At 35.5% G+C, this 15,209-nt stretch overlaps 1 protein-coding gene across 6 annotated transcripts in view; it reads left to right on the plus strand.

The window, feature by feature from the left end:
• LOC115065727 (Down syndrome cell adhesion molecule-like protein Dscam2) overlaps positions 1–15,209 on the plus strand; it is a 138,452-nt gene that overhangs the window by 1,520 nt on the left and 121,723 nt on the right. The window lies entirely within an intron of this gene.

The following is a 15,209-nucleotide window of genomic DNA, read 5'->3' on the forward strand; positions in this document are numbered from 1 at the left end:
TATTGAGTGCAAAGCAGCGTTGCCTTTGCACCAGCGATGGGAGCAAATTGAATTGCTGGTGAAAAATGTGCTGGGCGATTATCAAATTGCGATAGAACAGAAACAAAGAAACACAAATAACAATGAAGGCAAAAAAAGATGTTTATGGAAATTTGCTACTATTCTGGTTTGGATGGCAGTTGAACGAAATCCAAACTGAAATAAAAAAATAGCTTCACTAAAATAATTTCCATTCTTCATGCTGAGCTTGCAGCAATACGAGCAGCAAAAATTTGTGGCAGACGCCTCTAATAGGTTAACTTTTCTAGGTATTTAAGCCCGAACATCAAAATATATGTGTGGAAATGCAAGTTATAAATTCATTGCTCTGCATGCAGTGCAAAAGTAGCTACCTACAACAACAAGTGTGTTTATATGCATGTATTATTTTTTGATTTTTCCCTAAACGCTGGCTCCGTTGTTAGCAATTTTTGGCAAAAGTTCGCAATCAGTCATCAGAGGGCGCGCAGCAAAGCGTAAAAAAGACTTGAGTGAAGATAGCGTGCAGCACGTCCCAAGCCATGCACACTACCACACAAGTACACCTAAACGTCGTTATATTTATTTTACAATATTCACGCAGATATCGGCGAAAGCTCCGCCAATGCTGGCATATGCATTTCCAATTTGTGTCGTATCCGCTCGGCGTTTTGTTTGTCTGTGGCATCGCGTATGCGACAACTCAATAGACAACGGAATCCACCGAGCAACAATCTGACAGGTTTTGTATTCAGTTCTGCTCCGCTACTGGCGAGCTTGCTTGCCGTGCATTATTGAATGATTGAGTGTGTGTTTACTGGTTTGCCCTAGCTAGTTTACGTCCATTCCAGCGAGCGGGTTTTGTTTCAAAGCAGATAAATTGCTTTGGCAATTTGCCAAAAATAATAGAATCACAGTTAGTGCCAAGTTTTGTTGCATTTGCGTGTTCTTCGCGTTTTTCGACGCTTTCTTTTTTAACAATGGCTAGTTTCGGTGGTCTGCCTTGGCAATGTAGCAGAGATAACAAGCTAATTCCAGCAAATGATTTGTGATTTCTGAAATTATTAAATCATTTTGTGGCATAAATAATGTAAATGAAAATATGTTTTTAACACGCTTCCTAACTGTTGCATGACCGAGCTTTGCTTAACAAATACACAAATGTGAAATCATCATAATTCTATAATGGAATACAGGATTTGAGAAAAAATTACCAAAGGTTAGACGACCATCTTCTGAACAGTCGACGTCCTGAATACTCGCAATGTAGTTCGTAGCGTTTTTAAAAACTAAAATTTTTTGCAAAAATTGATTTTTTTATTCACCTTCTCTATATAATTTTTATGATTTCGGAACATGTTGCTACAAATTATGTTGGTTTCTTTGGCTACCTAAAACTAGTCCAGACGTATGTAGGTATACTGTTCGCTATTAACTGAAAACTTATAAAATGCTATAAGGAATCTAAAAAATAAGACACAAAAGGAGATCGCAGTAGTAAACGATAGCAGAGGGCTGAATATTTTCAAAAAGTGGGCACGGCCCCGTACTCTTATAGGCTCAAAACACGTATCTCGCAAACCTCTAAAGTTCTATTAACACAATTGCGGAGAGAGAATCCATTCGCTACCACCTTAGACGCTGCGAAAATGGGTAAAATCGGATAAAAACCATATAACGGTTCTGATTCTTCCATTTCACTGTAAATAAATTTATAACAAATGAAGTTATCACAACGAATCTTTGCACAAATAGTGCCTTCAGGTTCGTCTTCTCGGATCAAGCGCCTTAAATGCCGAAGATATGGACCTGAGTGCCTATGGCTGACTTTTTACAGAAAATATCCAGATTGACCGATATTTTCTTATTTTTTTAATATTTTTTTGTAAAGAGAGTTTCCTGATAATAATGTACCCTTGTGTTGAAATAAACGAAATCGGGTTAGGGCCTATAACTTATCTTCTCTTTATTTATGAAAGAATATGAATTAAAAAGCTGATAAATATTAATTTGAATTGCCGTTCAACTCGAGTTGCAAACTTAATGATAAGTTTATTGAGAACTTTTAATTTTCTTTAGGTTAACTATTAACAACAAAATGGGTTTCAGTGAAAGGCATTTATATTTGTTATTATAAATCAGTTTCCCATTTTTAATTTAAGAACTTCTTTACCAGTTACGGAAATCTATGATTTTTGAATTCGTCACTCAAGTCGAGAAGCAGACCAGAGGTTAGTAAAACATGATTTCAAAATATTGCGAAAGATTTCAATATGAATTATTTGGACAAATCGTGAATGGATAACAATCAAACTGGAACCTTATGAATATATAATAGGTCATAGACTAAAAATTACGATATTAAATCGAAGAGATTAACTTTAATTTATAATATACAATCAATTAATTTTGCTAAGATATCTTAAGTATTGATCAATATATACGGTATAGAGCCAGCCGTAAGTTTAAAAGTTGTACATATATTTATGTTGTATTAAGATTTTATGCATTTTTGACATTGCCTCATTTTAAAGGAAAATAAGTATGCAAGAGCTAAGTTTAGGTATAACCGCACATTTCATACTCTCACAACTTGCAAGGATTAAAACCCGGGAAGTACCTCAGGTACATAAGCCCTGTTAGATATATAGGGTCGAAGGCGAGTTTTCACCCGATTTTAATCATTCTAAGCACAAATGTGAACAGTTATGGTATAAGAAAACACGATCTCTCGATTTTATTGAGATAACTCACATATTCGCCGATATACTTGTATGTGGTATAAATTCACAGCGAAGTTTGAAAATTTGTATATCAGGCCTACGGGGGAGGAGTACTGACTCCTTTCAAACTATTTGTAGCACACAAACATTATACTGTCACGTTGACCATTATTTTCGGTAAAAAGTCAACTATAAGGGCATTATCCCGTTGTTGTTGTTGTATTAATTGCTTCTTGATTTGTACACCAGAAAGGAAATAATCAGATGGAGTTTAAAATTGTGTTATATATAATCTAAAATATCACCTTGCGGGTAAAATTTATAAAATTTAATGTTTTTGCGTATTTAGTTATAGATTTATCGCGCTTTAAAGAGTTTTTAACAGTTCCGTTATATGGAGATATCATCCATTTTCACACTGTCGGTACGTGTTGGTTTGGTTGTTTCATGTCAAGTGATTTAAGAGATATCTACATTAAACTTATTAGAGGGCCGGGACACGCCCACTTTTTAATTTTTTTCCCCAAAGTTGGCCCTTGCTACTGCAATCTCGTATGCCAAATTATAGTTCTATATCTTACAAGTAAGTGCTTAGTTATGGCACTTTTGCCAACTTTGAGTTCTACTTGTGCTCGCACAGAGTTATTATTTTTAATAAAACTTTTTATTAAAGGTAGTGAGTTAACGGTATTTTTGTTGATTTTAACATAACTTTTATATGGGGAATGGACGTGTTTTATCCATTTTCACGCTGTGAGGCGATGGTATAAAGATTTTTTCTACGCAAGTTTGGTTCACTTAAATATATTAAGCTATTTGTGAGATATGAATTTTAAACTTATTAGGCATCGGCCACGTCTTTCGTTTTTCACTCAATGAGATTTTATGGTCGTGGCAAAGTTCCGACTCTATCTGCAACACCAAACACCTTTACCAAGTTTCCACATGATATTTCTTTACTAGTTATCGTACGGATACACGAACAGACAATTACTCGGAAATCAACTCGCCTCGCAACATGAAAATATACAAGGTCTGTCGCAAAAGAAACAGAACTTTTTAAATATAACTGTTTCTGGTGGTGCCACCAATTGGCGGGTATATGAAATAAAAAGTTTGATTTCTTGTTGACATTTCGTAAAAATGTTAAGACAATTGGATAACTATAATCGATGTTATCGATCAAAAAGTGACATCAGCTTTTGGTCATCGGTCGTAAAATGCATTTTGAACAAAGAGCAAATATTAAATTTTGTTTTAAATTTGGGAAGACGTTTACGGAAACATTTCAAATGATGAAAAAAGTTTATGGTGATCAGTGCCTATCCCGTAGTAAGGTACATGAGTGGTTTAAACGATTCCAAGAAGGTCGTGAGGACCTCTGTGAGGATCAGAAGTCGGGCCGGCCAAAATCAGTGATTATCCAAAACAATATTGAAAAAGTGCCAGAATTTATTAAGAATGAGCCGAAATCTTCTTTGCGTTACGCGGAAATGGAGTTAAATATCACCAAAGACTCCACTCATCGCATTGATAGATAAATTGGGTCTACGGAAGGTGTGCTCCAAGTTTGTTCCGCACAAATTGACTGAAGAGAAAAAAATGCTACGAGTCCAACATTGTAAGGATTTGATTAAGGAGTCGAGAAAGGACATAAAATACAAATATTCGATTGTGACTGGTGATGAAACGTGGTACATTCAATATGATCCCTAAACCAAACGTCAAAGTGCCGAATGGAAGCATCCAGATGATACAACAATACAATACTTGTATATATATTCAACCAACCAAAAAATTATTTGAATATTACTGTTTCTAAAAAGTCATTTTGTCGCAAATGGGTCAAACCACGTCATGTGGACACTGTAAATTTCGAAATCACCGAATTTGAAAATAAGTACTTCATTGGGTGAGGGACCAGACACATGCCCGGTGATATAAATATTTCGTCAAAATTAATTTTTTTTTGATAATGTTATTGTGGGTTGAAGTTTAGAGCTTGATAGAATTGTAAAATTATTTTCTCATAAACTACTGCAGATAAATCGATGAAATTTTGTCAACTTAATTTGTTTAAAGAATAGGATAGTCGAAAAAGTCTTTTTATATTTTGTTAATAGATGCCGTTGCAGTCGTACATCTCCACTGCTACTAATCACACAGTGTTGGAAAGATGTGATCCTAAGCTTAATTTAAAAATTAAAGCTGGGGAAGTTGAATAAAAGTTACAGCTGTACAAAAATGAGTGAAAATATTGATGAAATTCGCTATATTTTGAAATGTTTGTATAATAAGGGAAGAATTCCACGCAAGCCACCAATGAAATTTGTGAAGTTTACAGAGACGATGCTGTATCAGATCGTGTAACACAACAATGGTTCGCTCGCTTGTGTTCTGGAAATTTTGATGTGAAAGTTGCATCTCGCTCTGGTCGACCTATCGTTGAAAAAGTCGATGAAATTATGGAAAAGATTGACAAGGACCGTCACATAAGCAGCTATGACATCGTAAGGAACTTAACATTCATAATCAAACGGTTTCGAACTATTTAAAAACGACTTGAGCTACAAAAAGAAGCTCGATGTTCGGGTACCACATGAATTGTCTGTGAAAAATTTAATGGACCGAATAAACATCTGCGATTCTTTGCTAAAACGAAATGACATTGAACCATTTCTGAAGCGAATGGTTACAGGAGACCAAAGGTGGATCAAATACCACAATAATATGCGAAAAAGATCATGGTCCGCAAGGCCTGGATTGACTCATCGAAAAGTTATGCTGACAGTTTGGTGGGATTAGATAGGAATCATCCACTACGAGCTGCTCCAGCCTGGCCAATATCATTTGTGTCGGTCAATGTAGAACTCGCTCAATGGAATAATGTTGGATTCAAGAGAAGCCTGCGAAAATTGCTTCCCGCAGTTTTTCGCCGAGTAACCAAAAAAGCGGAAAAATGGCAAAAAGTGTTCGCAGATATTGAATTTTTTGTCCACTCTCTCATCGCGCGACTCAACCATCGGTGCGCAGTGCACTATGTATGAGATTACTCGTTAATTACATTATTGTCAATTATTACGTCCATATAGACGAATGTTTGAACAAATAGAATTATAATAATGTAACAAATTTATATTTTTTTGTTTTTTATTTTGACGCAGATGAAGAGATACACTTCTTTAGTACTTTTTGTATTTCTTATACTTTTAAAACAATTATATCACAATTAACATTGTTATAATAAATATTAGTAATATTTCGGACATAAAATAACTGAAAATAGTCAATTATTAATAAAACACAATACATTTAAGTAATTTGTGTGATGGTTTTGCAAATGTGTAATGAAATTTCCCGTTTTCAATCAAAAAAGTATGTATATTATTTTTTACACTTGATTCATCATTTGAGAAAATTTTACTTAAAATCTTCTTATGGATCCTTGTCCTTTTTTGAGTCAAAAGGCTCATCTGATGATTTTTATTGGCCAGCACTGAAAATGAAATATTCATATTTTGTTCTCCGCATTTTTTGCAAAAGCGGAAGGAAGGGCTAAGTTCGGGTGTAACCGAACATTTTATACTCTAGCAAATTGCAAGGATCAAATATAATGAATATAAATGGCATGAATGAACAAAATTTTTTTGCAGAAAACGAAAAGTCTTAAATGCTTAACAAAAATGTATAAATTACTCGAAAATGGATGATGGAGTTGGTACGAGAATATACTGTCCAGAGTTAGGCATCAGGTGGAAGTATCGATAGTGAGTCCGCAGACTGAACTCCATCTGATATCGCAAAGAACCAAACTGATCTATGCGTGGCTTATTTTTAGTTCCTACTTGATTTGACCCAAATATCTTCTGTGAATTATATTTTTATAAAATTTGATTAGAATTAAGATGGTCCTCTAAATCTGGCTGTAAACCCATCATTTAAGTAAACCAATTAGTGTGTAGCATATTTTGTTATACAATATGTATTTTTGTTTAGAAAAGGGTTAAAATGTTTACTTTTACACCTAATATTTTGATGGTGTTTGTGCTCCAACCGTACTTCATGTTAGTATATTAGTTTGTATTCATTGGACTTTTCCATTCAAAGCCTCAACTCAAATGCTATAAACATTTTTTTAATGCAGCATTCGTTCCGACCGCTTGCTGCTGCTGTCTTCCGGTTTGTGTGCATTTGTATTTTTGTGTATTTTAGATTTTGTATTTATGTATTTCTTATTCTCCAGCCTCTTCGCCTCGTTCACCAACAATGTTGGCTACAAAGTTTTACGTATTATTTACACAACACTTCGGCTCGCTGTTGCTGCCCCCTCCGCTGTGGCCTTTTGATTTGCTAGCCACGTCAGCCAGACCATTTCACGTCACGTTCGACATTAATGGGACGTTGCTTTCAAGCTCGTGGTGCGGATAGCTCGAGCAGTTAATAATGTTCGCAATGTATTTGTGCATAAATCCTGGCAAATATTATTAGGTCCTTTTGAAATGCCTTTCAGCGCTGTGACCAAAGCCGGCATTGTTCGCATGCTGAAACTTCGGTTGCAATTGCAATTATTTCGCTCACTAGTGTAAAAACTCTTGCCATTTAACAGCGAACTGCCGGGCGTGAGCCTCAATGAATGATGAATGAGCGCTTGTTAGCCGCTGCTGAAGGTGCTGTTGTGTAAACAGTGGCCCACAAAAGGAATATAGGCGAGGAAAACAAGGGGACACTTAGAAGAAGAAGAAGTAAAAAAACAGAGTGTGTTATGGACGCTGTGACGGTTGCTGTTTGACGTATCGTACTAGCCTTCGCTCGATATGTACACATAGGCCAACAGGTCGGCCGTTGGAAGGTGTTGAAGCGAAGTACTGACGACTGAAATTACTAAGATGATGAACGAAGGGATGTTCAGGTTGGTGGTGGTAGCACAGCTATTGGCATTAGGTGCACTTTGCTGTTGCAGGCGGAAATGACACCCTTTGTTACATTGTTTAGGGCCTTTCGGCGTTGTTGTTCTGTTCTTGTTTTTGTTGTCGCTTGCTTATTGTTTACTTTTTATTTTTGTTGAGGACAAATGTGCATTGAAAATGCTTAAAAGGTGTTAGTTGAGTGGGCGACAAATATTTCGTTTTATAAAGCAAAAGTACATAGTCAAATATTGATTGTAAAATGTGGAATGGCTTCAGAAAACCAGTAAGTTTCAAAACGCTAAAGAGGACATTTTCCTATTGTTAATACTTTGTCTTAACCCTTAAGATAAAAATATTTCAGATATTAAGCACAACAGCTGCAATAAAAAAGTAAATCTTTATCATGAGATAAAGTTAATATTATACTGAGGATAGTCATAAATTGATTCGGTGACTACTTAGTCCTACCGTAAGTTCTGTTAGAAGATCAGGCCGTTATATAAAACATTTTTTAATAACGTTAACTTGCTGGATAAGCTTGTCAATAAGTGGGAGTTTGGTATATTTTTGTTTACAACGAGAAAGGGTTACAAAAAAAATTAAGTACAAGTTTGCTTGAAATTTGGTGTTTCAATGGATTCAGTAAGGAAATCGATGAAAGTGAGGGAGAAGCGTTTTGGGGAGTCTACTTTATCACGAACACAAGTATTTGGGATGCACAAAGTAATCAGTGAAGGTCGTGAAGTTATCAAAATCTTGCCTTTGCGAGTTGCCAATTCACACCTGTTAATGAAAGTAGAGAACTCTAATGACGGTAACATCGAAAAAGATAAAGAAACAGTATTTGAAAATCGTCGTGTTCTTATCAGAGAGAAAACAGAGTATCCTAACATCGCTTATCCATAGATTCAACACATTTTAATTAATGTTTTAGGTATGACATTCATGGAACGCATCATTATTGGTTATGAGACGTTGGTTTATGAATACGATCCAATAATGAGCCGAAACCGAAAAACCAAAAATCGTTGAACTCTAAACGATAACAAACGATAACACTTCGACAGGGAACCTTATAACAAGTGTATGCAAAATTTTGTGAAGCGTTGGCATGCTTTAATTTGTTAACACAATTTACGTGATAATATTATTTTTTGATAGTCCGAGTTCTATTTTGAACAAATAATATACATTTCAAAGCAGTCCAATATTCTGAATATTGGGGCGTCCCTTTCTTTTGTAGAATACATGTATGGTATATACACATATGTATATCAGTCAAAATGTCAGACATCTTAATGAAATCATGTGGGTACGAGTATAATAATTTTGAGCGTAATATGTTCAAAATAATCCACAGATCGCACAAAAGAGCGGATATTGGCGGGAAGTCTTAAGAACAATTCACTTGCAATCTCTTAGTTCTTGGCAGTGCAACTCTCAACGAGGGAATGCTGAAGCTTTTCTTACAGTTATTGGTGAATTGATTAGTGCACTTGAAAACTATATTTCCGCTTGCGAGTTGGTTTAGCGATTTAATTTTATAGTTGAGCTAATACACATGGAATTAAATGATATCGACTAAAACGTGAAATTTGTGGAACATGCCTAAAGAAAAGAAACCGCCTTAAGGAATGAGGTCATCCAACTCAAAAATCTATACACAAAAGGAGAATACAAATGAAATGAGATGTTTTTGTACCGCAGAATAGAGTTATAATCATACTAAAATAAATTATGGAGTAATTTTTGAAGTGTATATAATTATGACTACAAAAAAGGGGTCCCACACATATCCTGGCACTGTTAATACCATATACCTTATATAAATTTATTTATACCACATTCGACACATCCAAGCAGGAAACATTAGAGGCACATAATTTACTTCCAGACGTTTCTATTTTACATATTAATACAATGTGTTCTGAACGCAAATACGTTTACTTTAAAATAAAATATATGTTGATTAAAATAAGTGGGACCCATGTATTTCCTCATTTCCTTGACCGTAAGCCACCGACACTAACCCGTGGCAGCCATTAAAATAGTTATAATGGAGTATGCGCTTAGCAATTTAACAAAAAAGGTAATGTTAATTGAAATGATTCAACAACTCGGCTCAACTCACTCTTAACACCTTCAGTATGCTGATTCAAAATGAATAAACCCGCTCACTCTCTGATGTAATATGCGTATGTATAAATATGTATGTATGTATGTGTGTTACCTTTACTTCTGCGGTTGGGATTATAAGCGTTGTGGGCGTCGTATGCGGTTTAGAGAATAGAATGCAATATGCGGCCGAATAGCGGAGCTCCCAAAAGAATCCATTACGAGTAAACTGAGTAACTGCCACACGCCACACGCCGCATTCAGACACTACTACAAGCAACACACTCGATTAATCCCATATAGCGCCATGGCTGCGCAGAGCTTGGAGTGTACTTAGAGCAGCACTTACTCCATTGTGCTTGGTGCGGCGTGCGTCCGACACGTACAATGATAAAGCCGCTGTGCCAATGGGTGTGTGGAAGTGCTTTAACTCAGGTGCATGCGCCCAAGTGTGTGTGTGTAGTATTAACTTGAATGCAAAGAGTTACCAACACTGCTTTTCTTAATGCTTCGTCACATACACGTGTACATGGGTAGCATTTAAGTGCCTAAATATGTATATACATTTGTATCTAAGCATATTTCAATGGAGTTGCATGCACTTTGGGGCATGGTGGGCGTGCTGACTGTTGCCGCACGTCCAACTTTATGCATGCGTATGTTGGTGTGACTGTTGATGTTGAATAAGTGTACTTAGAGTTGAAAAGTTTTTGTGGTTCAGTTATTTGTGGTGTGGGTAGGTGTGTAGGTGCTGAAGTGTCGAGGCAATTGCTATGGTGTTACTGTTTGAGTTAAACGTATTTAATACTCGCCTGAGGAAAAGTAGTTTTCAGTTTCACGTTGGATTAGCTCCGCAAAACAATTATTTTTGATGGAATTCTAAAATTATTTTATGGGATTAATGTACATAAAAATCTATTATACACTCAAAGCGACTACTTTTCATATTACCAATGGCTCTGCTGTTGATAACATATTAATTTGGATATTTTATTTTAAATATTAAGGAAAAATGGGAAAAGAATTCAATAAAAAAACTTAGTAATGAACATTAGTCTAATGTTTAATATCTGGAGGTCTTAATACAAGTTGGCTATGTTGTAATGAAAGTATAGAAGTTAGTGTTCAGTAACAAAATGTTTATGTTCTTGCAACCAGTTGCTACAGAGTATTATAGTTCTGTTCAACTAACTCCGTCCGTCCGTCCGAGCAAGCTGTAACTTGAGTAAAAATTGACATCTTGATGAAACTTTTTATGCGGGTTTCTTAGCACAAAAAAAAAAAAATCGAGTTCGTAGATGGGCGTAATCGCCATTAACCGAAAACGTATAAAGTGCCATAACTGTGCACTAAATTAAGATATAAAGCTAAAATTTTGGAAAAGTGTGTGTGGCCATGACCTCTAAAGTTTAATGTACATATGTATCTCCTATACTATTAAAGCTGCAAAAACCAAAACGGAAATATCATAAGACGGTATATGAAATCGGATGAAAACCCCATTTACTCCCCATATAACGCTACTGTTAAAAACTACTAAAAGCGCAATAAGTCAATAACAAAATATGCCACCTTATGAACTAAAATTGTTCAAATCCAATCATAATTCTTCAAGCCCCTAGGTACCGAGTATTTGGACCACAGAATTTATGTTTGACTTTTGATCGAAAATATCGGCCAATGTGTGAGGTATATTATTGATATTCAGAATCCTTTTCTATCAATAGTTTGTCTGTATGTCAAAAATGGGTTTAATCGGGCCAATACTTATCTTAGCCCTTATATACCTAATATAAAAATTTTCGATTGTCCAAAATAGATAAATATGAGCGGATACTGGACCTAGCCTGATATAACTAAAATCAGAGTTTTCGAACCTCTTTTCTCTATATGATTGCATTTTTAGTATGTGGAATGTTAATAGTATGTGATATTGGGAAAAATAGATAAAATCGGGTCAATCCTTTCTTTTTTAACCAACCATGTGCCGAATATGTCGGTCAGTCTATGAGTTATGTAGAGTATATGTATGTATCTGTAAAAGTCCTTAGATTCCTCTGTTTGACGTTTAACACCTTTAGGTATTTCCCTGGTTTTGATTCTTGCAAATTGCAAGAGTGTAAAATATTTGGTTGCACCCGAACTTAGTCCTTCTTTACTTCTTAATTTTAAGTATGTTTGTAGTTGATTAAAACTTATAATACTTAATTATCCGTTAACGTCGGATTTCTGAGTTTCTGATCGCTATGAAGCATTAAAATTTTATGTTTGCCAAAGTTTTTAAGTTAAATTACTTTTCAAAATTCCCTTGAAATTATGCTGATGAGATTGGCCTCTTTTCAATTACATTACAGTAACTATTTTTGGGGGAAAAGTATTCGAAATGTCTATTTGCCTTTAAGAAAGCTCTTGACTTCTTATCCTAACTAGGTGGTATTCTACAACATGGACAATGTACTTTTTAAATCCTTCTTGGGTTTGGGTAATTTTTTAAGATATCTAAGAAATTATATAGAAATCGACCACACCTAAACTCGTTGCAAAAGCTATCACTAGTCAAATAACTTTTCGATGACTTGTTCTCAGAACAATACATTTTAATTAAATATCTTCTTTATTTCAGAAAGAGAATGTAACGGATTGAATTGATATCTCCTCAGGTATTCTGCAAAGAAGTCATATTCGTCAGATTTTTATACTCTCGCAACAAAGTTGCTAAAGAGAGTATTATAGTTTTGTTCACATAACGGTTGTTTGTAAGTCCTAAAACTAAAAGAGTCAGATATAGGGTTATATATACCAAAGTGATCAGGGTGACGAGTAGAGTTGAAATCCGGATGTCTGTCTGTCCGTCCGTCCGTCTGTCCGTTCGTCCGTGCAAGCTGTAACTTGAGTAAAAATTGAGATATCGTGATGAAACTTGGTACACGTATTTCTTGGCTCCATAAGAAGGTTAAGTTCGAAGATGGGCAAAATCGGCCCACTGCCACGCCCACAAAATGGCGGAAACCGAAAACCTATAAAGTGTCATAACTAAGCCTTAAATAAAGATATTAAGGTGAAATTTGGCACAACAAATCACATTAGGGAGGGGCATATTTGGACGTAATTTTTTTGGAAAAGTGGGCGTGGCCCACCCCCTACTAAGTTTTTTGTACATATATCGGAAACTACTATAGCTATGTCAACCAAACTCTATAGAGTCGTTTCCTTCAGACATTTCCATATACAGTTCAAAAATGGAAGAAATCGGATAATAACCACGCTCACCTCCCATACAAAGGTTATGTTGAAAATCACTAAAAGTGCGTTAACCGACTAACAAAAAACGTCAGAAACATTAAATTACGGAAGAAATGGCAGAAGTAAGCTGCACCCAGACTTTTTTTAAAAATTGAAAATGGGTGTGGCGTGGCCCACTTATGGACCAAAAACCATATCTCAGGAACTACTTTACCGATTTCAATGAAATTCGGTACATAATATTTTTTTAACACCCTGATGACATGTACGAAATATGGGTGAAATCGGTTCACAACCTCGCCTTCTTCCAATATAACGCTATTTTGAATTCCATCTGATGCCTTCTCTGGATAATATATACATTAGCAACCAATGATGATAACGGAATAAAACTTTACACAAATACGGTATTTGAGCTGGGGTATCCCTTGTGGAAAAATTGTCGTGATCGGACTATAACTTTTCAAGGTCCCTGATATCGAACACGAAGAACTCAGTGCCTAACCTAACCTAACCTAATTTTTCACCGAAAATATCGGTAAATCTCTCAGAATTTAATTCTACAGAATTTTACAGCAAAATAAAAAAATATGTAAATGACGGATAATGAAATCTCGATTATCACTTTATCATGCGAGAGTATAAAATGTTCGGTGACACCCGAACTTAGCCCTTCCTTACTTGTTTTCTTTTAATTATAAAAAGGAAGATAAAATATTTACACATTTATTATGTGACATCGTGGTAAAAACCTTCAAATTCTATGTTTTAATGGACAAAAGCTAAAAATAATTGAAAATAACTTATTTGTTTAGTGTGATATAAGTGGCTTTGCGAATAACAGGATATACAAAAATTTTTGTTTTGGGGCCGCTAATTCTATGATCGCAAGATGTTGTGTGGATTCGAAATCTTCAAGCAGCGTTCAGATTTGTATGGATTGATAATAACTTGCAAAATGTATCTTTTGATTCAAGTTCTTTTAGATCTATAAGATTTATTGGACACATAAATGGTGGAAATGTTTTCTGTATTTCCAATATTTCCTCAAGATATTTTAAGTGAAATGATTAGAGACCTTGACCTTTCAAAAGAACGGTCTGTGATACCACATTTAAACTTAAAGAGATAAATTATATTGTGCTCGGGAAAATAGTTCTTAAAATCTTTTGCTCACAATTGATATAGCTTATTGTAATAACATTGATGGTCTTTTATTGAAACTAAAGCTCTCAAAGTACAAATTTGTAGAATGGAGGTTGTTTATGCATAGATGTAAGTAAAGTTTAAAACTACTAATTATTTTTGGCAATAAACGTGCAGCTGTGCCTATTGCCTTTTGAATTTGGACTGTGCACTAGTGAAATCAACCGAGTCCAATTGAGAGTTAGCCTAGTGGACTGCAAAAAACGGCTGGCAAGGTTATGGCATCAGCCTTTAGGGATGTACGTGGTATATAATTCATCGAATGATTACTGAGCCAGTTTTAATCCATGATTTTGTATTTATGAATTGTATTGAATTTAACACAAAGAGATAAAAAAAGTATCATATGTCCTATCCTATCGGTCCAGCCATTCTTGAGTTATAAATTGCGTAACTAGCTCGATTTTCTTTTATACAATATAACGGGTGGGCCATCTAACGTTTTAAATTTGAATTATCTTTATTTCGACATTGGAAACGTCAAATACCATTCGGAAAGTGACAGATATTCAGTAAAAAATCTAAAATTTACGAAATGGGTCGCTATTTACTATTCTACAGTTCGCAGATTGGGCAGAAGATCGTTTGACCGAGGATGGACAATTTTACCGAAAAATCATCTTTTCGGACGTGGCTCATTTCCACCTCGATGGTTACGTTAACAAGCAGAATTGTCGCATTTGGGGCACCAAAAACCCGCACGTAATGGTCGAGAAGCCAATGCACCCAGCATCACTGTATGGTGCGGATTTGGGTCTGGTGGAATCATCGGCCCATTTTTCTTCGAAAATGAAGAAGGAACCGCCGTAACCATCAAGGGTGAACGATATCGCGAACCGAACCGAATTTTTCTGCAAGCAAATTGAAGAGGAAGACTTGGACAACATTTGGTTCCAGCAGGACGGCGCTACGTGCCATACAGCAAACGCTACACTTAATCTTTTACGCCCTATCTTTAAATTTAAAATTTTATATGGCCCACCCTATACTTGTATGT

Source organism: Bactrocera dorsalis, chromosome 2 (assembly GCF_023373825.1).
Source record: "Bactrocera dorsalis isolate Fly_Bdor chromosome 2, ASM2337382v1, whole genome shotgun sequence".
NCBI classification, from domain to species: Eukaryota; Metazoa; Arthropoda; class Insecta; order Diptera; family Tephritidae; genus Bactrocera; species Bactrocera dorsalis.